A 25,113-nucleotide genomic window follows, 5' to 3' on the forward strand; every position below is an offset into this window, starting at 1 on the left:
ACTCACATTTGCGTATAAACCAGTGGACCCTAGTTCCAGTCGCGCGTAACGTCGAACGACCCGTCTGAAAAATAAAATAGTGCGTCACGAGGACTTCCCAAGCACACTTAACTGTGGAGTTCTAATGGGATCCGGTGCATTAGTGCTGGTATGATCGCACCTGTTTAATTTCGCACTGCAAATACATAAATTCCTTCTCCTTTCTTCCCCCTCCTGTCATTTGTTTCCTTGTGCGTGCGCACTGCACCTCTCGTTCTCGTTCAAATATCAAGTAAAATGCCACGGTGCCGTGACTTACATTTGCGAATAAATCTGCGGACCATAATTAATGTCGTGAGTAACGTCGAACGGCATATCTGAAAAAAAGAAAATGGGTGCAACACGAGAACTTCCCAAGAGGTAACCCATCATTGTACTACTTTCACCAAAGCACACTTAACTGCGGACTTCTGATGGGATCCGGTGCATTTGTGCTGGTGTGACCGCACCTGTTTAATTTTGTGCTGAAAATACATACACTCCTTCTTCCCTCCCCCCCTCCCATCATTTGTTTCCTTGTGCGTTCACACTGCACCTCTCCTTCTCGTTCTAACATCGATTAAAATGCCCCTAATTCTTGACTAACATTTGCGTATAAACCAGCGGACCATAGTTCCAGTCGCGCGTAATGTCGAACGATCCATCTGAAAAGAAATTTTTGCGATACGAGGACTTCCCAAGAGGTCACCCATCCGAGTACTACTCTCGCCCAAGCACACTTAACTGCAGGGTTCTGATGGGATCCAGTGCATTAGCGCTAGTATAATGCCACTTGTTCAATTTTGCGCTTCAAATACATACACTCCTTCTCTTTTCTTCCACATCCCGTCATTTGTTTCCTTGTGCGTGCGCACTGCACCTCCTGTACTCGTTCTACTATCAAGTAAAATGCCACGGCGCCGTGACTCACATTTGTGAATAAACCTGCGGACCATAAATCAAGTCGCAAGTAACGTCGAAAGAATCATCTGCAAAAAGATGGGTGCAACACGAGGACCTCCCAAGAAAATGGGTGAAATATAAGGACTTCGCAGGAGGTCACCGATCCGAGTTCTTTTCTCGCCCAAGCACCCTTAACTGCGGAATTCTGATAGAATCCGTTGCATTAGTGCTGGTAAGATCCCTCATGTTTCATTCTGCACTGCAAATACATACACTCTTTCTCCTTCCATTTTCCGTCCCGTCATTTGTTTCCTTGTGCGTGCGCACTGCATCTCTCGTTCTCGTTCAAATATCAAGTAAAATGCCACGGCGCCGTGACTCACCTTTGCAAATGAACCAGCGGTTTAGAATTCCATTCGCGCGTAACGTCGAACAACCCATCTGAAAAAAAATAGGTGCAACACGAGGGCTTCCCAGGTGGTCACCGATCCGAGTACTACTTTCGCCAAAGCACACTTAACTAAGGAGTTCTGATGGGATCCGGTGCTTTTGTGCTGGTGTGACCGCACCTGTTTAATTTCGTGCTGAAAATACATACACTCTTTCTTCCCTCCGCCCCTCCCATCATTTGTTTCTTTGTGCGTTCACACTGCATCTCTCCTTCTCGTTCTAATATCGATTAAAATGCCCCTGATTCTTGACTCACATTTGCGTATAAACCAGCGGACCCAAGTTCCAGTCGCGCGTAACGTCGAACGACCCGTTTGAAAAAAAATTGGTGCGACACGAGGACTTCCCAGGAGTTCACCCATCCGAGTACTACTCTCGCCCAAGCTCACATAACTGCGGAGTTCTGATTGGATAAGGTGCATTAGTGCTGGTATGATCGCACCTGTTTAATTCCGCGCTGCAAATACATAAACTCCTTCTCCTTTTTTCCCCCTCCCATCATTTGTTTCCTTGTGCGTGCGCACTGCACCTCCCGTGCTCGTTCTAATGTCAAGTAAAATGCTATGGTGCCGTGACTCACATTTGCGAATAAACCTGTGGACCATAATTCAAGTCGCGCGTATCGTCGAAAGAATCGTCTGCCAAAAAATGGGTGCAACACGAGGAGTTCAGAAGAAAATGGTTGAAATATAAGGACTTCGCAGGAGGTAACCCATGCTAGTACTACTCTCGCCCAAGCACCCTTACCTACGGAGTTTTGATAGAATCCGTTGCATTAGTGCTGGTATGATCGCACCTGTTTTATTTCGTGCTGAAAATACATACACTCCTTCTCATTCCCTCCCCCTCCCATCAATTGTTTCCTTGTGCGTTCACACTGCACTTCTCATTCTCTTTCTAACATCGATTAAAATGCCCCTGCTTCTTGACTCACATTTGCGTATAAACCAGTGGACCCTAGTTCAAGTCGCGTATAACGTCGAACGACCCGTCTGAAAAAAAATTGGTGCGACACGAAGACTTCCCAGGAGGTCACCAATCCGAGTACTACTCTCGCCAAAGCACACTTAACTGCGGAGTTCTGATGGGATCCGGTGCATTAGTGCTGGTATGATCGCACCCGTTTATTCGCAGGTGCGATCATACCAGCACTAATGCACCGGATCCCATCAGAACTCCGAAGTTAAGTGTGCTTGGGCGAGAGTAGTACTCAGATGGGTGACCTCCTGGGAAGTTCTCGTGTCGCACTAATTTTTTTTTTCAAACGGGTCGTTCGACGTTACGCGCGACTGGAACTAGGGTCCACTGGTTTATACGCAAATGTGAGTCAAGAAGCAGGGGCATTTTAATCGATATTAGAACGAGGAGAGATGCAGAGTGCACGCACAAGGAAACAAATGACGGGAGGGGGGGATGGAGGGAGAAAAAGTGTATGTATTTGCAGCACATAATGAAACATGAGCAATCATACTAGCACAAATGCAACGGATTCTATCAGAACTCCGCAAGTTAAGGGTGCTTGGGCGAGAGTAGCACTAGGATGGGTGACCTTTTGCGAAGTCCTTATATTTCACCCATTTTCTTAGGAAGTCCTCGTGTTGCACCCATTTTTTTGCAGATGATTCTTTCGACGATACGCGCGACTTGAATTATGGTCCTCAGGTTTATTCGCAAATGTGAGTCACGGCACCGTAACATTTTACTTTATATTAGAACGAGAATGAGAGGGGAAGTGTGAACGCACAAGGAAACAAATGACGGGAGGGGGAAGAAAGGAGAAGGAGTGTATGTATTTGCAGCGTGAAATTAAACAGGTGCGATCATACCAGCACTAAAGCTCCTGATTCCATCAGAACTCCGCAGTTAAGTGTGCTTCGGAAAAAGTAATACTCGGATGGGTGACCACTTGGGAAGCCCTCGTGTTGCACCAATTTTTTTTCGGATGGGTTGTTCGACGTTATGCACGAATGGAATTATAAACCGCCGGTTCATTTGCAAAGGTGAGTCACGGTGCCGGGGCATATTACTTGATATTAGAACGAGAAGGAGAGATGCAGAGTGTATGCACAAGGAAACAAATGAAGGGAGGGGGGATGGAGGGAGAAAAAGTGTATGTATTTTCAGCAAGAAATGAAACAGGTGCGATCATACCAGCATTAATGCAACGGATTCTATCAGAACTCCGTAGGTAAGGGTGCTTGGGCGAGAGTAGTACTAGCATGGGTTACCTCCTGCGAAGTCCTTATATTTCACCCATTTTCTTAGAAAGTCCTCGTGTTGCACCCATTTTTTTGCAGATGATTCTTTCGACGATACGCGCGACTTGAATTATGGTCCTCAGGTTTATTCGCAAATGTGAGTCACGGCACCGTAGCATTTTACTTGATATTAGAACGAGCACGGGAGGTGCAGTGCGCACGCACAAGGAAACAAATGACGGGAGGGGGAAGAAAGGAGAAGGAATTTATGTATTTGCAGCGCAAAATTAAACGGGTGCTATCATACCAGCTCTAATGCACCGGATCCCATCAAAACTCCGCAGTTAACTGTGCTTGGGCGAGAGTAGTACTCGGATGGGTGACCTCCTGGGAAGTCCTCGTATCGCAACAATTTTTTTTCAGCACGAAATGAAACAGGTGCTATCATACCAGCACTAATGCAACGGATTCTATCAGAATTCCGTAGGTAAGGGTGCTTGGGCGAGAGTAGTACTAGCATGGGTTACCTCCTGCGAAGTCCTTATATTTCACCCATTTTCTTGTGAAGTTCTTGTGTTGCACCCATTTTTTTGCAGATGATTCTTTCGACGTTACGCGCGACTTGAATTATGGTCCTCAGGTTTATTCGCAAATGTGAGTCACGGCGCCGTGGCATTTTACTTGATATGTGAACGAGAACGGGAGGTGCAGTTCGCACGCACAAGGACACAAATGACGGGAGGGGGAAGAAAGGGGAATGAGTTTATGTATTTGCAGCGGAAAATTAACAGGTTCGATCATACCAGCACTATTGCACCGGATCCCATCAGAACTCTGTAGTTAAGTGTGCTTGGGCGAGATTAGTACTCAGATGGGTGACCTCCTGGGAAGTCCTCGTGTTGCACCAATTTTTTTTCAGACGGGTCGTTCGACGTTACGCGCGTCTGGAACTAGAGTCCGCTAGTTTATACGCAAATGTGAGTCAAGAAGTAGGGGCATTTTAATAGATATTATAACGAGAATGAGAGGTGAAGTGTGAACGCACAAGGAAACAAATGACGGGAGGGGGAAGAAAGGAGAAGGAGTGTATGTATTTACAGCGCGAAATTAAACAGGTGCGATCATACCAGCACTAAAGCCCCGGATCCCATCAGAACTCCGCAGTTAAGTGTGCTTGGGCGAGAGTAGTACTCGGATGGGTGACCACTTGGGAAGCCCTCGTGTTGTACCTATTTTTTTTCGGATGGGTTGTTCGACGTTACGCGCGAATGGTATAAACTGCTGGTTCATTTGCAGAGGTGACTCACGGTTCATTTGCATATTACTTGATATTAGAACGAGAAGGAGAGATGCATAGTGCACGCACAAGGAAATAAATGACGGGAGGGGGGATGGAGGGAGAAAAAGTGTATGTATTTGCAGCACAGAATGAAACATGAGCAATCATACCAGCACCAATGCAACAGATTCTATCAGAACTCCGTAAGTTAAGGGTGCTTGGACGAGAGTAGCACTAGGATGGGTGACTCATGCGAAGTCTTTATATTTCACCCATTTTCTTGGGAGGTCCTCGTGTTGCACCCATCTTTTTGCAGATGATTCTTTCGACGTTACGCGCGACTTGATTTATGGTCCGCAGGTTTATTCGCAAATGTGAGTCACGGCGCCGTGGCATTTTACTTGATATTAGAACAAGTACGGGAGGTGCAGTGCGCACGCACAAGGAAACAAATGACGGGAGGAGGAAGAAAAGAGAAGGAGTGTATGTATTTGAAGCGCAAAATTAAACAAGTGGCATCATACCAGCACTTATGCACTGGATCCCATCAGAACTCTGCAGTTAAGGGTGCTTGGGCGAGAGTAGTACTCGGATGGGTGACCTCTTGGGAAGTCCTCGTATCGCAATAATTTTTTTTCAGATGGGTCGTTCGATGTTACGCGCGACTGGAACTATGGTCCACTAGTTTATACGCAAATGTGAGTCAAGAATCAGGGGCATTTTAATCGATATTCGAACGAGAAGGAGATGTGCAGTGTGAACGCACAAGGAAACAAATGATGGGAGGGGGGGAGGAAAGAAGGAGTGTATGTATTTTCAGCACGAAATTAAATAGGTGCGGTCACACCAACACTAATGCACCGGATCCCATCAGAACTCCGCAGTTAAGTGTGCTTTGTCGAAAGTAGTACAATGATGGGTTACCTCCTGGGAAGTTCTCGTGTTGCACCCATTTTTTTTTTTTCAGATTTGCCGTTCGACGTTACGCGCGACTTTAATTATGGTCCGCAGATTTATTCGCAAATGTGAGTCACGGCGCCGTGGCATTTTACTTGATATTTGAACGAGAACGAGAGGTCCAGTGCGCACGCACAAGGAAACAAATGACCGGAGGGGGAAGAAAGGAGAAGGAATTTATGTATTTGCAGCGCGAAATTAAACAGGTTCGATCATACCAGCACTAATGCACCGGATTCCATCAGAACTCCGCAGTTAAGTGTGCTTGGGTGAGAGTAGTACTCGGATGGGTGACCTCTTGGGAAGTCCTCGTATCGCAACAATTTTTTTTCAGATGAGTCGTTCGACGTTACGCGCGACTGGAACTATGGTCCGCTAGTTTATACGCAAATGTGAGTCAAGAATCAGGGGCATTTTAATCGATATTAGAACGAGAAGGAGAGGTGCAATGTGAACGCACAAGAAAACAAATGAAGGGAGGGGGGGAGGGAAGAAGGAGTGTATGTATTTGCAGCGCGAAATTAAACAGGTACGATCATACCAGCACAAATGCACCGGATCTTATCAGAACTCCGCAGTTAAGTGTGCTTTGGCGAAAGTAGTACAATAATGGGTTACCTCGTGGGAATTTCTCGTGTTGCACCCATTTTCTTTTTTTCAGATGTGCCGTTCGACGTTATGCGCGACTTTAATTATGGTTCGCAGATATATTCGCAAATGTGAGTCACGGTGTCGTGGCATTTGACTTGATATTTGAACGAGAACGAGAGGTGCAGTGTGCACGCACAATGAAACAAATGACGGGAGGGGGAAGAAAGGAGAAGGAGTTTATGTTTTTGCAGTGCAAAATTAAACAGGTGCGATCATACCAGCACTAATGCACCGGATCCTATCAGAACTCCGCAGTTAAGTGTGCTTGGGCGAGAGTAGTACTCGGATGGGTGACCTCTTGGGAAGTCCTCGTGTCGCACTAATTTTTTTTTCAAACGGGTCGTTCGACGTTACGCTCGACTGGAACTAGGGTCCACTGGTTTATACGCAAATGTGAGTCAAGAAGCAGGGGCATTTTAATCGATATTAGAACGAGAAGGAGAGATGCATAGTGCACGCACAAGGAAACAAATGACGGGAGGGGGGATAGAGGGAGAAAAAGTGTATGTATTTGCAGCGCAGAATGAAACATGAGCAATCATACCAGCACCAATGCAACGTATTCTATCAGAACTCCGCAAGTTAAGGGTGCTTGGGCGAGAGTAGCACTAGGATGGGTGACCTCATGCAAAGTCCTTATATTTCACCCATTTCTTAGGAAGTCCTCGTGTTCCACCCATTTTTTTGCAGATGATTCTTTCGATGATACGCGCGACTTGAATTATGGTCCTCAAGTTTATTCTCAAATGTGAGTCACGGCACCGTAGCATTTTACTTTATATTAGAAGGAGCACGGGAGGTGCAGTGCGCACGCACAAGGAAACAAATGACAGGAGGGGGAAGAAAGGAGAAGTTGTTTATGTATTTACAGTGCGGAATTAAACGGGTGCGATCATACCAGTACTAATGCAGTGGATCCCGTCAGAACTCCGCAGTTAAGTGTGCTTTGGCGAGAGTAGTACTCGGATTGGTGACCTCCTGGGAAGTCCTCGTGTCGCACCAATTTTTTTTCAGACGGGTCGTTCGACGTTACGCGCGACTGGAACTAGGGTCCGCTGGTTTATACGCAAATGTGAGTCAAGAAGCAGGGGCATTTTAATCGATATTAGAACGAGAAGGACAGGTGCAGTGTGAACGCACAAGGAAACAATCGATTGGAGGGGGAGGGAAGGAGAAGGAGTGTATGTATTTTCAGCACGAAATGAAACAGGTGCTATCATACCAGCACTAATGCAACGGATTCTATCAGAACTCCGAAGGTAAGGGTGCTTGGGCGAGAGTAGTACTAGCATGGGTTACCTCCTGCGAAGTCCTTATATTTCACCCATTTTCTTGTGAAGTCCTCGTGTTGCACCCATTTTTTAACAGATGATTCTTTCGACGTTACGCGCGACTTGAATTATGGTCCTCGTGCCGCAGTAATTTTTTTTTTTCAGACGGGTCGTTCGACGTTACGTGCGACTAGAACTAGGGTCCACTGGTTTATACGCAAATGTGAGTCAAGAAGCAGGGCCATTTTAATCGATATTAGAACGAGAAGGAGAGATGCAGAGTGCACGCACAAGGAAACAAATGACGGGAGGGGTAGGGAAGGAGAAAGAGTGTATGTATTTTCAGCACGAAATGAAACAGGTGCGATCATACCAGCACTAATGCATCGGATTCTATCAGAACTCCGTAGGTAAGGTGCTTGGGCGAGAGTAGTACTAGAATGGGTTACCTCCTGCGAAGTCCTTATATTTCACCCAATTTCTTGTGAAGTCCTCGTGTTGCACCCATTTTTTAACAGATGATTCTTTCGATGTTACGCGCGACTTGAATTATGGTCCTCATGTTTATTCACAAATGTGAGTCACGGCACCGTAGTATTTTACTTGATATTAGAACGAGCACGGGAGGTGCAGTGCGCACGCACAAGGAAAGAAATGACGGGAGGGGGAGGAAAGGAGAAGGAGTTTATGTATTTGCAGCGCAGAATTAAGCGGGTGCGATCATACCAGCACTAATGCACTGGATCCCATCAGAACTCTGCAGTTAAGTTTGCTTGGGCGAGAGTAGTACTCGGATGGGTGAGCTCTTGGGAAGTCCTTGTGTCGCACCAATTTTTTTTTAGACGGATCGTTCGACGTTACACGCGATTGGAACTATGGTCTGCTGGTTTATACGCAAATGTGAGTCAAGAAGCAGGGGCATTTTAATCGATATTAGAACGAGAAGGAGAGGTGCAGTGTGAACGCACAAAGAAACAATTGATGGGAGGGGGAGGGAAGGAGAAGGAGTGTATGTATTTTCAGCACGAAATGAAACAGGTGCGATCATACCAGCACCAATGCATCGGATTCTATCAGAACTCAGTAGGTAATGGTGCTTGGGCGAGAGTAGTACTAGCATGGGTTACCTCCTGCGAAGTCCTTATATTTCACCCATTTTCTTGTGAAGTCCTCGTGTTGCACCCATTTTTTTGCAGATGATTCTTTCGACATTACGCGCGACTTGAATTATGGTGCTCAGGTTTATTCGCAAATGTGAGTCACGGTGCCGTGGCATTTTACTTGATATTTGAACGAGAACGTGAGGTGCATTGCGCACGTACAAGGAAACAAATGATAGGAGGGGGAAGAAAGGAGAAGGAGTTTATGTATTTGCAGCGCGAAATTAAACAGGTGCGATCATACCAGCACTAATGCACCGGATCCCATAAGAACTCCGCAGTTAAGTGTGCTTGGGCGAGAGTAGTACTCGGATGGGTGGCCTCCTAGGAAGTCCTCGTGTCGCACTAATTTTTTTTTCAGACGGGTCGTTCGACGTTACGCGCGACTGGAACTAGGGTCCACTGGTTTATACGCAAATGTGAGTCAAGTAGCAGGGGCATTTTAATCGATATTAGAACGAGAAGGAGAGATGCAGAGTGCACGCACAAGGAAACAAATGACGGGAGGGGGGATGGAGGGAGAAAAAGTGTATGTATTTGCAGCGCAGAATGAAACATGAGCAATCATTCCAGCTCCAATGCAACGGATTCTATCAGAACTCCGCAAGTTAAGGGTGCTTGGGCGAGAGTAGCACTAGGATGGGTGACCTACTGCGAAGTCCTTATATTTCACCCATTTTCTTAGGAAGTCCTGTGTTGCACCCATTTTTTTGCAGATGATTCTTTCGACGATATGCGCGAGTTGAATTATGGTCCTCAGGTTTATTCGCAAATGTGAGTCACGGCACTGTAGCATTTTACTTGATATTAGAACGAGAACGGGAGCTGCAGTGCGCACGCACAAGGAAACAAATGACGGGAGGGGGACGAAAGGGGAATGAGTTTATCTATTTGCAGCGCGAAATTAAACAGATGAAATCATTCCAGCACTAATGCACCGGATCCCATCAGAACTCTGCAGTTAAGTGCGCTTGGGCGAGAGTTGTACTCGGATGGGTGACCTCTTGGGAAGTCCTCGTGTCGCACCAATTTTTTTTCAGACGGGTCGTTCGACGTTACGCGCGACTGGAACTAGGGTCCGCTGATTTATGCGCAAATGTGAGTCAAGAAGCAGGAGCATTTTAATCGATATTAGAACGAGAATGAGAGGTGAAGTGTGAACGCACAAGAAAATAAATGACCGGAGGGGGAAGAAAGGAGAAGGAGTGTATGTATTTGCAGTGCAAAATTAAACAGGTGCGATCATACCAGCACTAAAGCTCCGGATCCCGTCAGAACTCTGCAGTTAAGTGTGCTTGGGCGAGGGTAGTACTCGGATGGGTGACCACTTGGGAAGCCCTCGTGTTGCACCTATTTTTTTTCGGATGGGTTGTTCGACGTTACGCGCGAATGGAATTATAAACCGCTGGTTCATTTGCAAATGTGAGTCACAGTGCCGGGGCATATTACTAGATATTAGAACGAGAAAGAGAGATGCAGAGTGCACGCACAAGGAAACAAATGACGGGAAGGGGGATGGGAGGAGAAAGAGTGTATGTATTTGCAGTGCAGAATGAAACATGAGGGATCATACCAGCACTAATGCAACGGATTCTATCAGAACTCCGCAGTTAAGGGTGCTTGGGCGAAAAAAGTACTCGGATGGGTGACCTCCTGCGAAGTCCTTATATTTCACCCATTTTCTCGGGAGGTCCTCGTGTTGCACCCATCTTTTTGCAGATGATTCTTTCGACGTTACGCGCGACTTGATTTATGATCCGCAAGTTTATTCGCAAATGTGAATCACGGCGCCATGGCATTTTACTTGATATTAGAACGAGTACAGGTAGGTGCAGTGCGCACGCACAAGGAAACAAATGACGGGATGAGGAAGAAAAGAGAATGAGTGTATGTATTTGCAGCGCGAAATTAAACAGGTGGATCATAACAGCACTAATGCACCGGATCCCATCAGAACTCTGCAGTTAAGTGTGCTTGGGCGAGATTAGTACTCGGATGGGTGACCTCCTTGGAAGTCCTCGTGTCGCACCAATTTTTTTTTCAGACGGGTCGTTCGACGTTACGCGCGACTAGAACTATGGTCCGTTGGTTTATACGCAAATGTGAGTCAAGAAGCATGGGCATTTTAATCGATATTAGAACGAGAATGAGAGGTGAAGTGTGAACGCAAAAGGAAACAAATGATGGGATGGGGGATGGAGGGAGAAAAAGTGTATGTATTTGCAGTGCAGAATGAAACATGAGCAATCATACCAACACAAATGCAACAGATTCTATCAGAACTCCGCAAGTTAAGGGTGCTTTGGCGAGAGTAGCACTAGGATGGGTGACCTCCTTCGAAGTCCTTATATTTCACCTATTTTCTTTGGAAGTCCTCGTGTTGCACCCATTTTTTTGCAGATGATTCTTTCGACGATTCGCGCGACTTGAATTATGGTCCTCAGGTTTATTCACAAATGTGAGTCACGGCACCGTAGCATTTTACTTGATATTAGAACGAGCACGGGAGGTGCAGTGCGCACGCACAAGAAAACAAATGACGGGAGGGGGAAGAAAGGAGAAGGAGTTTATGTATTTGCAGCGCAGAATTAAATGGGTGCGATCATACCAGCACTAATGAACCGGATCCCATCAGAACTCCGCAGTTAAGTGTGCTTGGGCGAGAGTAGTACTCGGATGGGTGACCTCCTAGGAAGTCCTCGTGTCGCACCAATTTTTTTTCAGACGGGTCATTCGACGTTACGCGCGTTTGGAACTAGGGTCCGCTAGTTTATACACAAATGTGAGTCAAGAAGCAGGGGCATTTTAATCGATATTAGAACGAGAATGAGAGGTGAAGTGTGAACGCACAAGAAAACAAATGACGGGAGGGGGAAGAAAGGAGAAGGAGTTTATGTATTTGCAGCGCGAAATTAAACAGGTGCGATCATACCAGCACTAATGCACCGGATCCCATCAGAACTCCACAGTTAAGAGTTCTTGGGCGAGAGTAGTACTCGGATGGGTGTCCTCCTGGGAAGTCCTCGTGTCGCACTAATTTTTTTTTCAGACGGTTCGTTCGACGTTACGCGCGACTGGAACTAGGGTCCACTTGTTTATACGCAAATGTGAGTCAAGAAGCAGGGGCATTTTAATCGATATTAGAACGAGAAGGAGAGATGCAGAGTGCACGCACAAGGAAACAAATAACGGGAGGGGGGATGGAGGGAGAAAAAGTGTATGTATTTGCTGCGCAGAATGAAACATGAGCAATCATACCAGCACCAATGCAACGGATTCTATCAGAACTCTGCAAGTTGAGGGTGCTTGGGCGAGAGTAGCATTAGAATGGGTGAGCTCATGCGAAGTCCTTATATTTCACCCATTTTCTTAGGAAGTCCTCGTGTTCCACCCATTTTTTTGCAGATGATTCTTTCGACGATACGCGCGACCTGAATTATGCTCCTCAGGTTTATTCACAAATGTGAGTCACGGCACCGTAGCATTTTACTTGATATTAGAACGAGCACGGGAGGTGCAGTGCGCATGCACAAGGAAACAAATGACAGGAGGGGGAAGAAAGGAGAAGGAGTTTATGTATTTGCAGCGCGGAATTAAACGGGTGCGATCATACTAGCACTAATGCACCGGATCCCGTCAGAACTCTGCAGTTAAGTGTGCTTTGGCGAGAGTAGTACTCGGATTGGTGACCTCCTGGGAAGTCCTCGTGTCGCACCAATTTTTTTTCAGACGGGTCGTTCGACGTTACGCGCGACTGGAATTAGGGTCCGCTGGTTTATACGCAAATGTGAGTCAAGAAGCAGGGGCATTTTAATCGATATTAGAACGAGAAGGAGAGGTGCAGTGTGAACGCACAAGGAAACAATTGATGGGAGGGGGAAGGAAGGAGAAGGAGTGTATGTATTTTCAGCAAGAAATGAAACAGGTGCGATCATACCAGCACTAATGCAACGGATTCTATCAGAGCTCCGTAGGTAAGGGTGCTTGGGGGAGAGTAGTACTAGCATGGGTTACCTCCTGCGAAGTCCTTATATTTCACCCATTTTCTTGTGAAGTCCTCGTGTTGCACCCATTTTTTTGCAGATGATTCTTTCGACCTTACGCGCGACTTTAATTATGGTCCGCAGATTTATTCGCAAATATGAGTCACGGCGCCGTGGCATTTTATTTGAAATTAGAACGAGAACGGGAGGTGCAGTGCGCACGCACAACGAAACAAATGACGGGAGGGGGAAGAAAGGGGAATGAGTTTATGTATTTGCAGCCCAAAAATAAACAGGTGCGATCATACCAGCACTAATGCAGCAGATCCCATCAGAACTCCGCAGTTATGTGTGCCTTGGCGAGAGTAGTACTCGGATTGGTGACCTCCTAGGAAGTCCTCGTGTCGCACTAATTTTTTTTTCAGACGGGTCGTTCGACGTTACGCACGACTGGAACAAGGGTCCACTGGTTTATACGCAAATGTGAGTCAAGAAGCAGGGGCATTTTAATCGATATTAAAACGAGAAAGAGAGATGCAGAGTGCGCGCACAAGGAAACAAATGACGCGAGGGGGGATGGAGGTAGAAAAAGTATATGTATTCGCAGCGCAGAATGAAACATGAGCAATCATACCAGCACCAATGCAACGGATTCTATCAGAACTCCGCGAGTTAAAGGTGCTTGGGCGAGAGTAGCACTAGGATGGGTGACTTCCTGCGAAGTCCTTATATTTCACCCATTTTCTTAGGAAGTCCTCATGTTGCACCCATTTTTTTGCAGATGATTCTTTCGACGATACGCGCGACTTGAATTATGGTCCTCAGGTTTATTCGCAAATGTGAGTCATGGCACCGTAGCATTTTACTTGATATTAGAACGAGCACGGGAGGTGCAGTGCGCACGCACAAGGAAACAAATGACGGGAGGGGGAAGAAAGGAGAAGGAGTTTATGTATTTGCAGTGTGGAATTAAACGGGTGCGATCATACCAGCACTAATGCACCGGATCCCGTCAGAACTCTGCAGTTAAGTGTGTTTGGGCGAGAGTAGTACTCGGATGGGAGACCTCTTGGGAAGTCCTCGTGTCGCACTAATTTTTTTTTCAGACGGGTCATTCGACGTTACGCACGACTGGAACTAGGGTCCACTGGTTTATACGCACATGTGAGACAAGAAGCAGGGACATTTTAATCGATATTAGAACGAGAATGAGAGATGCAGAGTGCACGCACAAGGAAACAAATGACGGGAGGGGGGATAGAGGGAGAAAAAGTTTATGTATTTGCAGCGCAGAATGAAACATGAGCAATCATACCAGCACCAACGCAACGGATTCGATCAGAACTCCGCAAGTTAATGGTTCTTGGGCGAGAGTAGCACTAGGATGGGTGACCTCCTGCGAAGTCCTTATATTTCACCCATTTTCTTAGGATGTCCTCGTGTTGCACCCATTTTTTTGCAGATGATTCTTTCGACGATACGCACGACTTGAATTATGGTCCTCAGGTTTATTCGCAAATGTGAGTCACGGCACCGTAGCATTTTACTTGATATTAGAACGAGCACGGGAGGTGCAAAGCGCACGCACAATTAAACAAATGACGGGAGGGGGAAGAAAGGAGAAGGAGTTTATGTATTTGCAGCGCAAAATTAAACGGGTGCGATCATACCAGCACTAATGCACCGGATCCCATCAGAACTCCGCAGTTAAGTGTACTTGGGCGAGAGTAGTACTCGGATGGGTGACCTCTTGGGAAGTCCTCGTGTCGCACAAATTTTTTTTCGGACGGGTCGTTCAACGTTACGCGCGACTGGAATTAGGGTCCGCTGGTTTATACACAAATGTGAGCCAAGAAGCAGGAGCATTTTAATCGATATTAGAACGAGAAGGAGAGGTACAGTGTGAACGTACAAGGAAACAATTGATGGGAGGGGGAGGGAAGGAGAATGAGTGTATGTATTTTCAACACGAAATGAAACAAGTGCGATCATACCAGCACTAATGCAACGGATTCTATCAGAACTCCGTAGGTAAGGGTGCTTGGGCGAGAGTAGTACTAGCATGGGTTACCTCCTGTGCAGTCCTTATATTTCATCCATTTTCTTGTGAAGTCCTCGTGTCGCACCAATTTTTTTTCAGACGGGTCATTCGACGTTACGCGCGTTTGGAACTAGGGTCCGCTAGTTTATACACAAATGTGAGTCAAGACGCAGGGGCATTTTAATCGATATTAGAACGAGAATGAGAGGTGAAGTGTGAACGCACAAGAAAACAAATGACGGGAGGGGGAAGAAAGGAGAAGGAGTGCATGTATTTGCAGCGCGAAACTAAACAGGTGCGATCATACTAGCACTAAAGCCCTGGATCCCATCAGAACTCCGCAGTTAGGTGTGTTTGGGCGAGATTAGTACTAGCATGGGTTACCTCCTGTGAAGTCCTTATATTTCATCCATTTTCTTGTGAAGTCCTCGTGTCGCACCAATTTTTTTTCAGACGGGTCGTTCGACGTTACGCGCGTTTGGAACTAGGGTCCGCTGGTTTATACACAAATGTGAGTCAAGAAGCAGGGGCATTTTAATCGATATTAGAACGAGAATGAGAGGTGAAGTGTGAACACACAAGGAAACAAATGACGGGAGGGGGAAGAAAGGAGAAGGAGTGTATCTATTTGCAACGCGAAATTAAACGGGTGCGATCAAACCAGCACTAATGCACCGGATCCCATCAGAACTCCGCAGTTAAGTGTGCTTGGGCGAGAGTAGTACTCGGATGGGTGACCTCTTGGGAAGTCCTCGTGTCGCACCAATTTTTTTTCAGACGGGTCATTCGAAGTTACGCGCGACTGGAACTGGGGTCCGCTGGTTTATATGCAAATGTGAGTTAAGAAGCAGGGGCATTTTAATCGATATTAGAACGAGATGGAGAGGTGCAATGTGAACGCAGAAGGAAACAATTGATGGAAGGGGGAGGGAAGGAGAAGGAGTGTATATATTTTCAGCACGAAATGAAACAGGTGCGATCATACCAGCACTAATACAACGGATTCTATAAGAACTCCGTAGGTAATGGTGTTTGGGCGAGAGTAGTACTAGCATGGGTTACCTCCTGCGAAGTCCTTATATTTCACCCATTTTCTTGTGAAGTTCTCGTGTTGCACCCATTTTTTTGCAGATGATTCTTTCGACGTTACGCGCGACTTGAATTATGGTCCTCAGGTCTATTCGCAAATGTGACTCACGGCACCGTAGTATTTTACTTGATATTAGAACGAGCACGGGAGGTGCAGTGCGCACGCACAAGGAAACAAATGACGGGAGGGGGAAGAAAGGAGAAGGAGTTTATGTATTTGGAGCGCGAAATTAAACGGGTGCGATCATACCAGCACTAATGCACTGGATCCCATCAGAACTCTGCAGTTAAGTGTGCGTGGGCGAGAGTAGTACTCGGATGGGTGATCTCCTGGGAAGTCCTTGTGTTGTACCAATTTTTTTTCAGACGGGTCGTTCGACAATACGCGCGACTCGAACTATGGTCCGTTGGTTTATACGCAAATGTGAGTAAAGAATAAGGGGTATTTTAATCGATATTAGAACGAGAAGGAGAGCTGAAGTGTGAACGCACAAGGAAACAAATGATGGGAGGGGGAGAGGGAAGAAGGAGTGTATGTATTTTCAGCACGAAATTAAACAGGTGCGGTCACACCAGAACAAATGCACCGGATCCCATCAGAACTCCGCAGTTAAGTGTGCTTTGGCGAAAGTAGTACAATGATGGGTTACCTCCTGGGAAGTTCTCGTGTTGCACCCATTTTCTTTTTTTCAGATGTGTCGTTCGACGTTATGCGCGACTTTAATTATGGTCCGCAGATTTATTCGCAAATGTGAGTCACGGCGCCGTGGCATTTTACCTGATATTTGAACGAGAACGAGAGGTGCAGTGCGCACGCACAAGGAAACAAATGACGGGAGGGGGAAGAAAGGAGAAGGAGTTTATGTATTTGCACCGCGGAATTAAACAGGTGCGATCATACCAGCACTAATGCACCGGATCCCATCAGAACTCCGCAGTTAAGTGTGTTTGGGCGAGAGTAGTACTCGGATGGGTGACCTCCTGGGAAGTCCTAGTGTCGCACCAATTTTTTTTCAGACGGGTCGTTCGACGTTACGCGCGACTGGAACTAGGGTCCACTGGTTTATACGGAAATGTGAGTCAAGAAGCAGGGGCATTTTAATCGATATTAGAACGAGAAAGAGAGGTGCAGTGTGAACGCACAAGGAAACAATTGATGCGAGGGGGAGGGAAGGAGAAGGAGTGTTTGTATTTTCAGCACGAAATGAAACAGGTGCGATCATACCAGCACTAATTCAACGGATTCTATCAGAACTCCGTAGGTAAGGGTGCTTGGGTGAGAGTAGTACTAGCATGGGTTACCTTCTCCGAAGTCCTTATATTTCACCCATTTTCATGTGAAGTCCACGTGTTACACCCATTTTTTTGCAGATGATTCTTTCGACGTTACGCGCGACTTGAATTATGGTCCTCAGGTTTATTCGCAAATGTGATTCTCGGCGCTGTAGCATTTTACTTGATATTAGAACGAGAACGGGAGGTTCAGTGCGCACGCAGAAGGACACAAATGACGGGAGGGGGAAGAAAGGGGAATGAGTTTATGTATTTGCAGTGCGAAATTAAACAGGTGCCATCATACCAGCACTAATGCACCGGATCCCATCAGAACTCCGCAGTGAAGTGTGCTTGGGCGAGATTAGTACTCGGATGGGTAACCTCCTGGGAAGTCCTCGTGTCACATTAATTTGTTTTCAGACGGGTCGTTCAACGGTACGCGCGTCTGGAACTAGGGTCCGCTGGTTTATACGCAAATGTGAGTCAAGAAGCAGGGGCATTTTAATCGATATTAGAACGAGAATGAGAGGTGAAGTGTGAATGCACAAGGAAACAAATGATGGGAGGGGGGAAGGGAAGAAGGAGTGTATGTATTTTCAGCACGAAATTAAACAGGTGCGGTCACACCAGCACAAATGCACCGGATCCCATCAGAACTCCGCAGTTAAGTGTGCTTTGGCGAAAGTAGTACAATGATGGGTTACCTCCTGGGAAGTTCTCGTGTTGCATCCATTTTCTTTTTTTCAGATGTGCCGTTCGACGTTACGCGCGACTTTAATTATGGTCCGCAGATTTATTCGCAATTGTGAGTCACGGCGCCGTGGCATTTTACTTGATATTTGAACGAGAACGAGAGGTGCAGTGCGCACGCACAAGGAAACAAATGACGGGAGGGGGAAGAAATGAGAAGGAGTTTATGTATTTGCAGCGCAAAATTAAACAGGTGCGATCATACCAGCACTAATGCTCCGGATCCCATTAGAACTCCGCAATTAAGTGTGCTTGGGCGAGAGTAGTACTCGGATGGGTGACATCCTGGGAAGTCCTCGTGTCGCACTAATTTTTTTTTTCAGACGGGTCGTTCGACGTTACGCGCAACTGGAACTAGGGTCCATTGGTTTATACGCAAAGGTGAGTCAAGAAGCAGGGGCATTTTAATCGATATTAGAACGAGAAGGAGAGATGCAGAGTGCACGCACAAGGAAACAAATGACGGGAGGGGGGATGGAGGGAGAAAAAGTGTATGTATTTGCAGCGCAGAATGAAAGATGAGCAATCATACCAGAACCAATGCAACGGATTCTATCAGAACTCCGCAAGTTAAGGGTCCTTGGGCAAGACTAGCACTAGGATGGGTGACCTCCTGCGAAGTCCTTATATTTCACCCATTTTCATAGGAAGTCCTCGTATTGCACCCATTTTTTTGCAGATGATTCTTTCGACGATACGCGCGACTTGAATTATGGTCCTCAGGTTTATTCGCAAATGTGAGTCACGGCACCGTAGCATTTTACCTGATATTAGAACTAGCACGGGAGGTGCAGTGCGCACGCACAAGGAAACAAATGATGGGAGGGGGAAGAAAGGAGAAGGAGTTTATGTATTTACAGTGCGGAATTAAACGGGTGCGATCATACCAGCACTAATCCACCGGATCCCATCAGAACTCCGCAGTTATGTGTGCTTGGGCGAGAGTAGTACTCGGATGGGTGACCTCCTGGGAAGTTCTCGTGTCGCACCAATTTTTTTTCAGACGGGTCATTCGACGTTACGCACGACTGGAACTAGGGTCCGCTGGTTTATACGCAAATGTGAGTCAAGAAGAAGGGGCATTTTAATCGATATTAGAACGAGAAGGAGAGGTGCAGTGTGAACGCACAAGGAAACAATTGATGGGAGGGAAGGAGAAGGAGTGTATGTATTTTCAGCACCAAATGAAACAGGTGCGATCATACCAGCACCAATGCAACGGATTCTCTCAGAACTCCGTAAGTAAGGGTGCTTGGGCGAGAGTAGTACTAGCATGGGTTACCTCCTGCGAAGTCCTTATATTTCACCCATTTTCTTGTGAAGTCCTCGTGTTGCACCCATTTTTTTGCAGATGATTCTTTCGACGATACGCGCGACTTGAATTATGGTCCTCAGGTTTATTCGCAAATGTGAGTCACGACACCGTAGCATTTTACTTGATATTAGAAGGAGCACGGGAGGTGCAGTTCGCGCGCACAAGGAAACAAATGACGGGAGGGGGAAGAAAGGAGAAGGAGTTTATGTATTTGCAGCGCGAAATTAAACAGGTGCGATCATACCAGCACTAATGCACCGGATCCCATCAGAACTCCGCAGTTAAGTGTGCTTTGGCGAAAGTAGTACAATGATGGGTTACCTCCTGGGAAGTTCTCGTGTTGCACCCATTTTCTTTTTTTCATATGTGTCGTTCGACGTTACGCGCGTCTTTAATTATGGTCCTCAGGTTTATTCGCAAATGTGAGTCACGACACCGTAGCATTTTACTTGATATTAGAACGAGCACGGGAGGTGCAGTTCGCACGCACAAGGAAACAAATGAAGGGAGGGGGAAGAAAGGAGAAGGAGTTTATGTATTTGCAGCGCGAAATTAAACAGGTGCGATCATACCAGCACTAATGCACCGGATCCCATCAGAACTCCACAGTTAAGAGTTCTTGGGCGAGAGTAGTACTCGGATGGGTGTCCTCCTGGGAAGTCCTCGTGTCGCACTAATTTTTTTTTCAGACGGTTCGTTCAACGTTACGCGCGACTGGAACTAGGGTCCACTTGTTTATACGCAAATGTGAGTCAAGAAGCAGGGGCATTTTATTCGATATTAGAACGAGAAGGAGAGATGCAGAGTGCACGCACAAGGAAACAAATAACGGGAGGGGGGATGGAGGGAGAAAAAGTGTATGTATTTGCAGCGCAGAATGAAACATGAGCAATCATACCAGCACCAATGCAACGGATTCTATCAGAACTCCGCAAGTTGAGGGTGCTTGGGCGAGAGTAGCATTAGAATGGGTGAGCTCATGCGAAGTCCTTATATTTCACCCATTTTCTTAGGAAGTCCTCGTGTTCCACCCATTTTTTTGCAGATGATTCTTTCGACGATACGCGCGACCTGAATTATGGTCCTCAGGTTTATTCACAAATGTGAGTCACGGCACCGTAGCATTTTACTTGATATTAGAACGAGCACGGGAGGTGCAGTGCGCACGCACAAGGAAACAAATGATAGGAGGGGGAAGAAAGGAGAAGGAGTTTATGTATTTGCAGCGCGGAATTAAACGGGTGCGATCATACCAGCACTAATGCACCGGATCCCGTCAGAACTCCGCAGTTAAGTGTGCTTTGGCGAGAGTAGTACTCGGATTGGTGACCTCCTGGGAAGTCCTCGTGTCGCACCAATTTTTTTTCAGACGGGTCGTTCGACGTTACGCGCGACAGGAATTAGGGTCCGCTTGTTTATACGCAAATGTGAGTCAAGAAGCAGGGGCATTTTAATCGATATTAGAACGAGAAGGAGAGGTGCAGTGTGAACGCACAAGGAAACAATTGATGGGAGGGGGAAGGAAGGAGAAGGAGTGTATGTATTTTCAGCAAGAAATGAAACAGGTGCGATCATACCAGCACTAATGCAACGGATTCTATCAGAGCTCCGTAGGTAAGGGTGCTTGGGGGAGAGTAGTACTAGCATGGGTTACCTCCTGCGAAGTCCTTATATTTCACCCATTTTCTTGTGAAGTCCTCGTGTTGCACCCATTTTTTTGCAGATGATTCTTTCGACCTTACGCGCGACTTTAATTATGGTCCGCAGATTTATTCGCAAATATGAGTCACGGTGCCGTGGCATTTTACTTGAAATTAGAACGAGAACGGGAGGTGCAGTGCGCACGCACAACGAAACAAATGACGGGAGGGGGAAGAAAGGGGAATGAGTTTATGTATTTGCAGCCCAAAATTAAACAGGTGCGATCATACCAGCACTAATGCACCAGATCCCATCAGAACTCCGCAGTTATGTGTGCCTTGGCGAGAGTAGTACTCGGATTGGTGACCTCCTAGGAAGTCCTCGTGTCGCACTAATTTTTTTTTCAGACGGGTCGTTCGACGTTACGCACGACTGGAACAAGGGTCCACTGGTTTATACGCAAATGTGAGTCAAGAAGCAGGGGCATTTTAATCGATATTAGAACGAGAAAGAGAGATGCAGAGTGCGCGCACAAGGAAACAAATGACGCGAGGGGGGATGGAGGTAGAAAAAGTATATGTATTCGCAGCGCAGAATGAAACATGAGCAATCATACCAGCACCAATGCAACGGATTCTATCAGAACTCCGCGAGTTAAAGGTGCTTGGGCGAGAGTAGCACTAGGATGGGTGACTTCCTGCGAAGTCCTTATATTTCACCCATTTTCTTAGGAAGTCCTCATGTTGCACCCATTTTTTTGCAGATGATTCTTTCGACGATACGCGCGACTTGAATTATGGTCCTCAGGTTTATTCGCAAATGTGAGTCATGGCACCGTAGCATTTTACTTGATATTTGAACGAGCACGGGAGGTGCAGTGCGCACGCACAAGGAAAGAAATGACGGGAGGGGGAAGAAAGGAGAAGGAGTTTATGTCTTTGCAGCACGAAATTAAACAGGTGCGATCATACCAGTACTAATGCACCGGATCCCATCAGAACTCTGTAGTTAAGTGTGCTTGGGCGAGAGTAGTAGTCGAATGGGTTACCTCTTGGGAAGTCCTCGTGTCGCACTAATTTTTTTTTCAGACGGGTCGTTCGACGTTACGCGCGACTGGAACAAGGGTCCACTGGTTTATACTCAAATGTGAGTCAAGAAGCAGGGGCATTTTAATCGATATTAGAACGAGAAAGAGAGATGCAGAGTGCACGCACAAGGAAACAAATGACGGGAGGGGGGATGGAGGTAGAAAAAGTATATGTATTCGCAGCACAGAATGAAACATGAGCAATCATACCAGCACCAATGCAACGGATTCTATCAGAACTCCGCCAGTTAAAGGTTCTTGGGCGAGAGTAGCACTAGGATGGGTGACTTCTTACGAAATATTTATATTTCACCCATTTTCTTAGGAAGTCCTCGTGTTGCACCCATTTTTTTGCAGATGATTCTTTCGACGATACGCGCGACTTGAATTATGGTCCTCAGGTTTATTGGCAAATTTGAGTCACGCCACCATAGCATTTTACTTGATATTAGAACGAGAACGGGAGGTGCAGTGCGCACGCACAAGGAAACAAATGACGGGAGGGGGAAGAAAGGAGAAGGAGTTTATGTATTTGCAGCGCGAAATTAAAAGGGTGCGATCAAACCAGCACAAATGCAACGGATCCCATCAGAACTCCGTAGTTAAGTGTGCTTTGGCGAAAGTAGTACAATGATGGGTTACCTCCTGGGAAGTTCTCGTGTTGCACCCATTTTCTTTTTTTCAGATGTGTCGTTCGACGTTACGCGCGACTTTAATTATGGTTCGCAGATTTATTCGCAAATGTGAGTCACGGCGCCGTGGCATTTTACTTGATATTTGAACGAGAACGAGAAAGAGAGATGCAAAGTGCACGCACAAGGAAACAAATGACGGGAGGGGGGATGGAAGGAGAAAGAGTTTATGTATTTGCAGCGCGAAATTAAATGGGTGCGATCATACCAGCACTATTGCACCGGATCCCATCAGAACTCCGCAGTTAAGTGTGCTTGGGCGAGTGTAGTACTCGGATGTGTGACCTCTTGGGAAGTCCTCGTGTCGCACTAATTTTTTTTTCAGATGGGTCGTTCGACGTTACGAGCGACTGGAACTAGGGTCCACTGGTTTATACGCAAATGTGAGTCAAGAAGCAAGGGCATATTAATCGATATTAGAACGAGAAAGAGAGATGCAAAGTGCACGCACAAGGAAACAAATGACGGGAGGGGGGATGGAGGAAGAAAAAGTGTATGTATTTGCAGCGCAGAATGAAACATGAGTAATCATACCAGCACCAATGCAACGGATTCTATCAGAACTCCGCAAGTTAAGGGTGCTTGGGCGAGAGTAGCACTAGGATGGGTGACCTCCTGCGAAGTCCTTATATTTTACCCATTTTCTTAGGAAGTCCTCGTGTTGCACCCATTGTTTTGCAGATGATTCTTTCGACGATACGCGCGACTTGAATTATGGTCCTCAGGTTTATTCGCAAATGTGAGTCACGGCACCGTAGCATTTTACTTGATATTAGAACGAGCACGGGAGGTGCAGTGCGCACGCACAAGGAAACAAATGACGGGAGGGGGAAGAAAGGAGAAGGAGTTTATGTATTTGCAGCGCGGAATTAAACGGGTGTGATCATACCAGCACTAATGCACCGGATCCCATCAGAACTCCACAGTGAAGTGTGCTTGGGCGAGAGTAGTACTCGGATGGGTGACCTCCTGGGAAGTCCTCGTGTCGCACCAATTTTTTTTCAGACGGGTCGTTCGACGTTACGCGCAACTTGAACTAGGGTCCGCTGGTTTATACTCAAATGTGAATCAAAAAGTAGGGGCATTTTAATCGATATTAGAACGAGAAGGAGAGGTGCAGTGTGAACGCACAAGGAAACAATTGATGGGAGGCGGAGGGAAGGAGAAGGAGTGTATGTATTTTCAGCACGAAATGAAACAGGTGCGATCATACCAGCACTAATGCAACGGATTATATCAGAACTCCGTAGGTAAGGGTACTTGAGCGAGAGTAGTACTAGCATGGGTTATCTCCTGCGAAGTCCTTATATTTCAATAATTTTCTTGTGAAGTCCTCGTGTCGCACCAATTTTTTTTTTTCAGACCGGTCGTTCGACGTTACACGCGTCTGGAACTAGGGTCCGCATGTTTATACGCAAATGTGAGTCATGAAGCTGGGGCATTTTAATCGATATTAGAACGAGAATGAGAAGTGAAGTGTGAACGCACATGAAAACAAATGACGGGAGGGGGAAGAAAGGCAAAGGAGTGTATGTATTTGCAGTGCGAAATTAAACAGGTGCGATCATACCAGCACTAAAGCCCCGGATCCCATCAGAACTCCGCAGTTAAGTGTGATTGGCGAAATTAGTACTCTGATGGTTGACCTCCTGGGAAGTCCTCGAGTCGCACCAATTTTTTTTCAGACGGGTTGTTCGACGTTACGCGCGTCTGGAACTAGGGTCCGCTGGTTTATACGCAAATGTGAGTCAAGAAGCAGGGGCATTTCAATCGATATTAGAACGAGAATGAAAGGTGAAGTGTGAACGCACAAAAACAAATGACGGGAGGGGGAAGAAAAGAGAAGGAGTGTATGTATTTGCAGCGCAAAATTAAATAGGTGCGATCATACCAGCACAAAAGCTCCGGATCCCATCAAAACTCCGCAGTTAAGTGTGCTTGGACGAGAGTAGTACTTGGATGGGTGACCACCTGGGAAGCCCCCGTGTTGCTCCTATTTTTTTTCGGATGGGTTGTTCGACGTTACGCGCGAATGGAATTATAAACTGCTGGTTCATTTGCATAGGTGAGTCACGGTGCCGGGGCATATTACTTAATATTAGAACGAGAAAGAGAGATGCAAAGTGCACGCACAAGGAAACAAATGACGGGAGGGGGGATGGAAGGAGAAAGAGTTTATGTATTTGCAGCGCAAAATTAAACGTGTGCGATCATACCAGCACTAATGCACCGGATCCCATCAGAACTCCGCAGTTAATTGTGCTTGGGCGAGAGTAGTACTCGAATGGGTGACCTCCTGGGAAGTCCTCGTGTCGCACTAATTTTATTTTTCAGACGGGTCGTTCGACGTTAA

The 25,113-nt window shown here is 46.5% G+C and overlaps 11 non-coding genes and 33 pseudogenes across 11 annotated transcripts; 40 read left to right on the forward strand and 4 right to left on the reverse strand.

Annotated features, from left to right (window-relative positions):
• Window positions 1-371: 371 nt before the first annotated feature.
• On the reverse strand, window positions 372-490 carry LOC148259530 (5S ribosomal RNA; annotated as a pseudogene).
• An 883-nt stretch (window positions 491-1,373) lies between these two features.
• Window positions 1,374-1,492, reverse strand: LOC148259531 (5S ribosomal RNA; annotated as a pseudogene).
• Window positions 1,493-1,696: 204 nt separating this feature from the next.
• On the reverse strand, window positions 1,697-1,815 carry LOC148259532 (5S ribosomal RNA; annotated as a pseudogene).
• A 559-nt stretch (window positions 1,816-2,374) lies between these two features.
• On the reverse strand, window positions 2,375-2,493 carry LOC148259533 (5S ribosomal RNA; annotated as a pseudogene).
• Window positions 2,494-2,503: 10 nt separating this feature from the next.
• On the forward strand, window positions 2,504-2,622 carry LOC148259534 (5S ribosomal RNA). The gene has a single exon (XR_015821052.1). It is a non-coding gene; the product is annotated as a 5S ribosomal RNA (ribosomal RNA).
• A 1,240-nt stretch (window positions 2,623-3,862) lies between these two features.
• Window positions 3,863-3,981, forward strand: LOC148259535 (5S ribosomal RNA; annotated as a pseudogene).
• Window positions 3,982-4,358: 377 nt separating this feature from the next.
• LOC148259536 (5S ribosomal RNA) lies at window positions 4,359-4,477 on the forward strand (annotated as a pseudogene).
• A 205-nt stretch (window positions 4,478-4,682) lies between these two features.
• Window positions 4,683-4,801, forward strand: LOC148259537 (5S ribosomal RNA). The gene has a single exon (XR_015819574.1). It is a non-coding gene; the product is annotated as a 5S ribosomal RNA (ribosomal RNA).
• Window positions 4,802-5,359: 558 nt separating this feature from the next.
• Window positions 5,360-5,477, forward strand: LOC148259538 (5S ribosomal RNA; annotated as a pseudogene).
• A 204-nt stretch (window positions 5,478-5,681) lies between these two features.
• On the forward strand, window positions 5,682-5,800 carry LOC148259539 (5S ribosomal RNA; annotated as a pseudogene).
• Window positions 5,801-6,009: 209 nt separating this feature from the next.
• On the forward strand, window positions 6,010-6,128 carry LOC148259540 (5S ribosomal RNA; annotated as a pseudogene).
• A 204-nt stretch (window positions 6,129-6,332) lies between these two features.
• LOC148259541 (5S ribosomal RNA) lies at window positions 6,333-6,451 on the forward strand (annotated as a pseudogene).
• A 209-nt stretch (window positions 6,452-6,660) lies between these two features.
• Window positions 6,661-6,779, forward strand: LOC148259542 (5S ribosomal RNA). Its single transcript, XR_015820054.1, has one exon. It is a non-coding gene; the product is annotated as a 5S ribosomal RNA (ribosomal RNA).
• A 561-nt stretch (window positions 6,780-7,340) lies between these two features.
• On the forward strand, window positions 7,341-7,459 carry LOC148259543 (5S ribosomal RNA; annotated as a pseudogene).
• A 980-nt stretch (window positions 7,460-8,439) lies between these two features.
• On the forward strand, window positions 8,440-8,558 carry LOC148259544 (5S ribosomal RNA; annotated as a pseudogene).
• A 559-nt stretch (window positions 8,559-9,117) lies between these two features.
• On the forward strand, window positions 9,118-9,236 carry LOC148259545 (5S ribosomal RNA; annotated as a pseudogene).
• A 561-nt stretch (window positions 9,237-9,797) lies between these two features.
• Window positions 9,798-9,916, forward strand: LOC148259546 (5S ribosomal RNA; annotated as a pseudogene).
• A 205-nt stretch (window positions 9,917-10,121) lies between these two features.
• Window positions 10,122-10,240, forward strand: LOC148259547 (5S ribosomal RNA). Its single transcript, XR_015820923.1, has one exon. It is a non-coding gene; the product is annotated as a 5S ribosomal RNA (ribosomal RNA).
• Window positions 10,241-10,801: 561 nt separating this feature from the next.
• Window positions 10,802-10,919, forward strand: LOC148259548 (5S ribosomal RNA; annotated as a pseudogene).
• Window positions 10,920-11,481: 562 nt separating this feature from the next.
• On the forward strand, window positions 11,482-11,600 carry LOC148259549 (5S ribosomal RNA; annotated as a pseudogene).
• A 205-nt stretch (window positions 11,601-11,805) lies between these two features.
• LOC148259550 (5S ribosomal RNA) lies at window positions 11,806-11,924 on the forward strand (annotated as a pseudogene).
• A 562-nt stretch (window positions 11,925-12,486) lies between these two features.
• On the forward strand, window positions 12,487-12,605 carry LOC148259551 (5S ribosomal RNA; annotated as a pseudogene).
• A 559-nt stretch (window positions 12,606-13,164) lies between these two features.
• Window positions 13,165-13,283, forward strand: LOC148259552 (5S ribosomal RNA; annotated as a pseudogene).
• Window positions 13,284-13,845: 562 nt separating this feature from the next.
• On the forward strand, window positions 13,846-13,964 carry LOC148259553 (5S ribosomal RNA; annotated as a pseudogene).
• Window positions 13,965-14,526: 562 nt separating this feature from the next.
• On the forward strand, window positions 14,527-14,645 carry LOC148259554 (5S ribosomal RNA). Its single transcript, XR_015820742.1, has one exon. It is a non-coding gene; the product is annotated as a 5S ribosomal RNA (ribosomal RNA).
• Window positions 14,646-15,558: 913 nt separating this feature from the next.
• LOC148259555 (5S ribosomal RNA) lies at window positions 15,559-15,677 on the forward strand. The gene has a single exon (XR_015819583.1). It is a non-coding gene; the product is annotated as a 5S ribosomal RNA (ribosomal RNA).
• A 559-nt stretch (window positions 15,678-16,236) lies between these two features.
• LOC148259556 (5S ribosomal RNA) lies at window positions 16,237-16,355 on the forward strand (annotated as a pseudogene).
• Window positions 16,356-16,559: 204 nt separating this feature from the next.
• LOC148259557 (5S ribosomal RNA) lies at window positions 16,560-16,678 on the forward strand (annotated as a pseudogene).
• A 209-nt stretch (window positions 16,679-16,887) lies between these two features.
• LOC148259558 (5S ribosomal RNA) lies at window positions 16,888-17,006 on the forward strand. Its single transcript, XR_015820324.1, has one exon. It is a non-coding gene; the product is annotated as a 5S ribosomal RNA (ribosomal RNA).
• Window positions 17,007-17,565: 559 nt separating this feature from the next.
• Window positions 17,566-17,684, forward strand: LOC148259559 (5S ribosomal RNA; annotated as a pseudogene).
• A 204-nt stretch (window positions 17,685-17,888) lies between these two features.
• LOC148259560 (5S ribosomal RNA) lies at window positions 17,889-18,007 on the forward strand (annotated as a pseudogene).
• A 209-nt stretch (window positions 18,008-18,216) lies between these two features.
• LOC148259561 (5S ribosomal RNA) lies at window positions 18,217-18,335 on the forward strand (annotated as a pseudogene).
• A 563-nt stretch (window positions 18,336-18,898) lies between these two features.
• LOC148259562 (5S ribosomal RNA) lies at window positions 18,899-19,017 on the forward strand. Its single transcript, XR_015819951.1, has one exon. It is a non-coding gene; the product is annotated as a 5S ribosomal RNA (ribosomal RNA).
• Window positions 19,018-19,570: 553 nt separating this feature from the next.
• Window positions 19,571-19,689, forward strand: LOC148259563 (5S ribosomal RNA; annotated as a pseudogene).
• A 209-nt stretch (window positions 19,690-19,898) lies between these two features.
• Window positions 19,899-20,017, forward strand: LOC148259564 (5S ribosomal RNA; annotated as a pseudogene).
• Window positions 20,018-20,579: 562 nt separating this feature from the next.
• Window positions 20,580-20,698, forward strand: LOC148259565 (5S ribosomal RNA; annotated as a pseudogene).
• Window positions 20,699-21,257: 559 nt separating this feature from the next.
• On the forward strand, window positions 21,258-21,376 carry LOC148259566 (5S ribosomal RNA; annotated as a pseudogene).
• Window positions 21,377-21,938: 562 nt separating this feature from the next.
• On the forward strand, window positions 21,939-22,057 carry LOC148259567 (5S ribosomal RNA; annotated as a pseudogene).
• A 562-nt stretch (window positions 22,058-22,619) lies between these two features.
• Window positions 22,620-22,738, forward strand: LOC148259568 (5S ribosomal RNA; annotated as a pseudogene).
• Window positions 22,739-22,954: 216 nt separating this feature from the next.
• Window positions 22,955-23,073, forward strand: LOC148259569 (5S ribosomal RNA; annotated as a pseudogene).
• Window positions 23,074-23,635: 562 nt separating this feature from the next.
• Window positions 23,636-23,754, forward strand: LOC148259570 (5S ribosomal RNA). The gene has a single exon (XR_015820764.1). It is a non-coding gene; the product is annotated as a 5S ribosomal RNA (ribosomal RNA).
• Window positions 23,755-24,316: 562 nt separating this feature from the next.
• LOC148259571 (5S ribosomal RNA) lies at window positions 24,317-24,434 on the forward strand (annotated as a pseudogene).
• Window positions 24,435-24,637: 203 nt separating this feature from the next.
• LOC148259572 (5S ribosomal RNA) lies at window positions 24,638-24,756 on the forward strand. Its single transcript, XR_015820738.1, has one exon. It is a non-coding gene; the product is annotated as a 5S ribosomal RNA (ribosomal RNA).
• A 206-nt stretch (window positions 24,757-24,962) lies between these two features.
• LOC148259573 (5S ribosomal RNA) lies at window positions 24,963-25,081 on the forward strand. The gene has a single exon (XR_015820305.1). It is a non-coding gene; the product is annotated as a 5S ribosomal RNA (ribosomal RNA).
• Window positions 25,082-25,113: the final 32 nt, after the last annotated feature.

Source organism: Carica papaya, chromosome 5 (genome assembly GCF_054855325.1).
Source record: "Carica papaya isolate Zhongbai chromosome 5, ASM5485532v1, whole genome shotgun sequence".
NCBI classification, from domain to species: Eukaryota; Viridiplantae; Streptophyta; class Magnoliopsida; order Brassicales; family Caricaceae; genus Carica; species Carica papaya.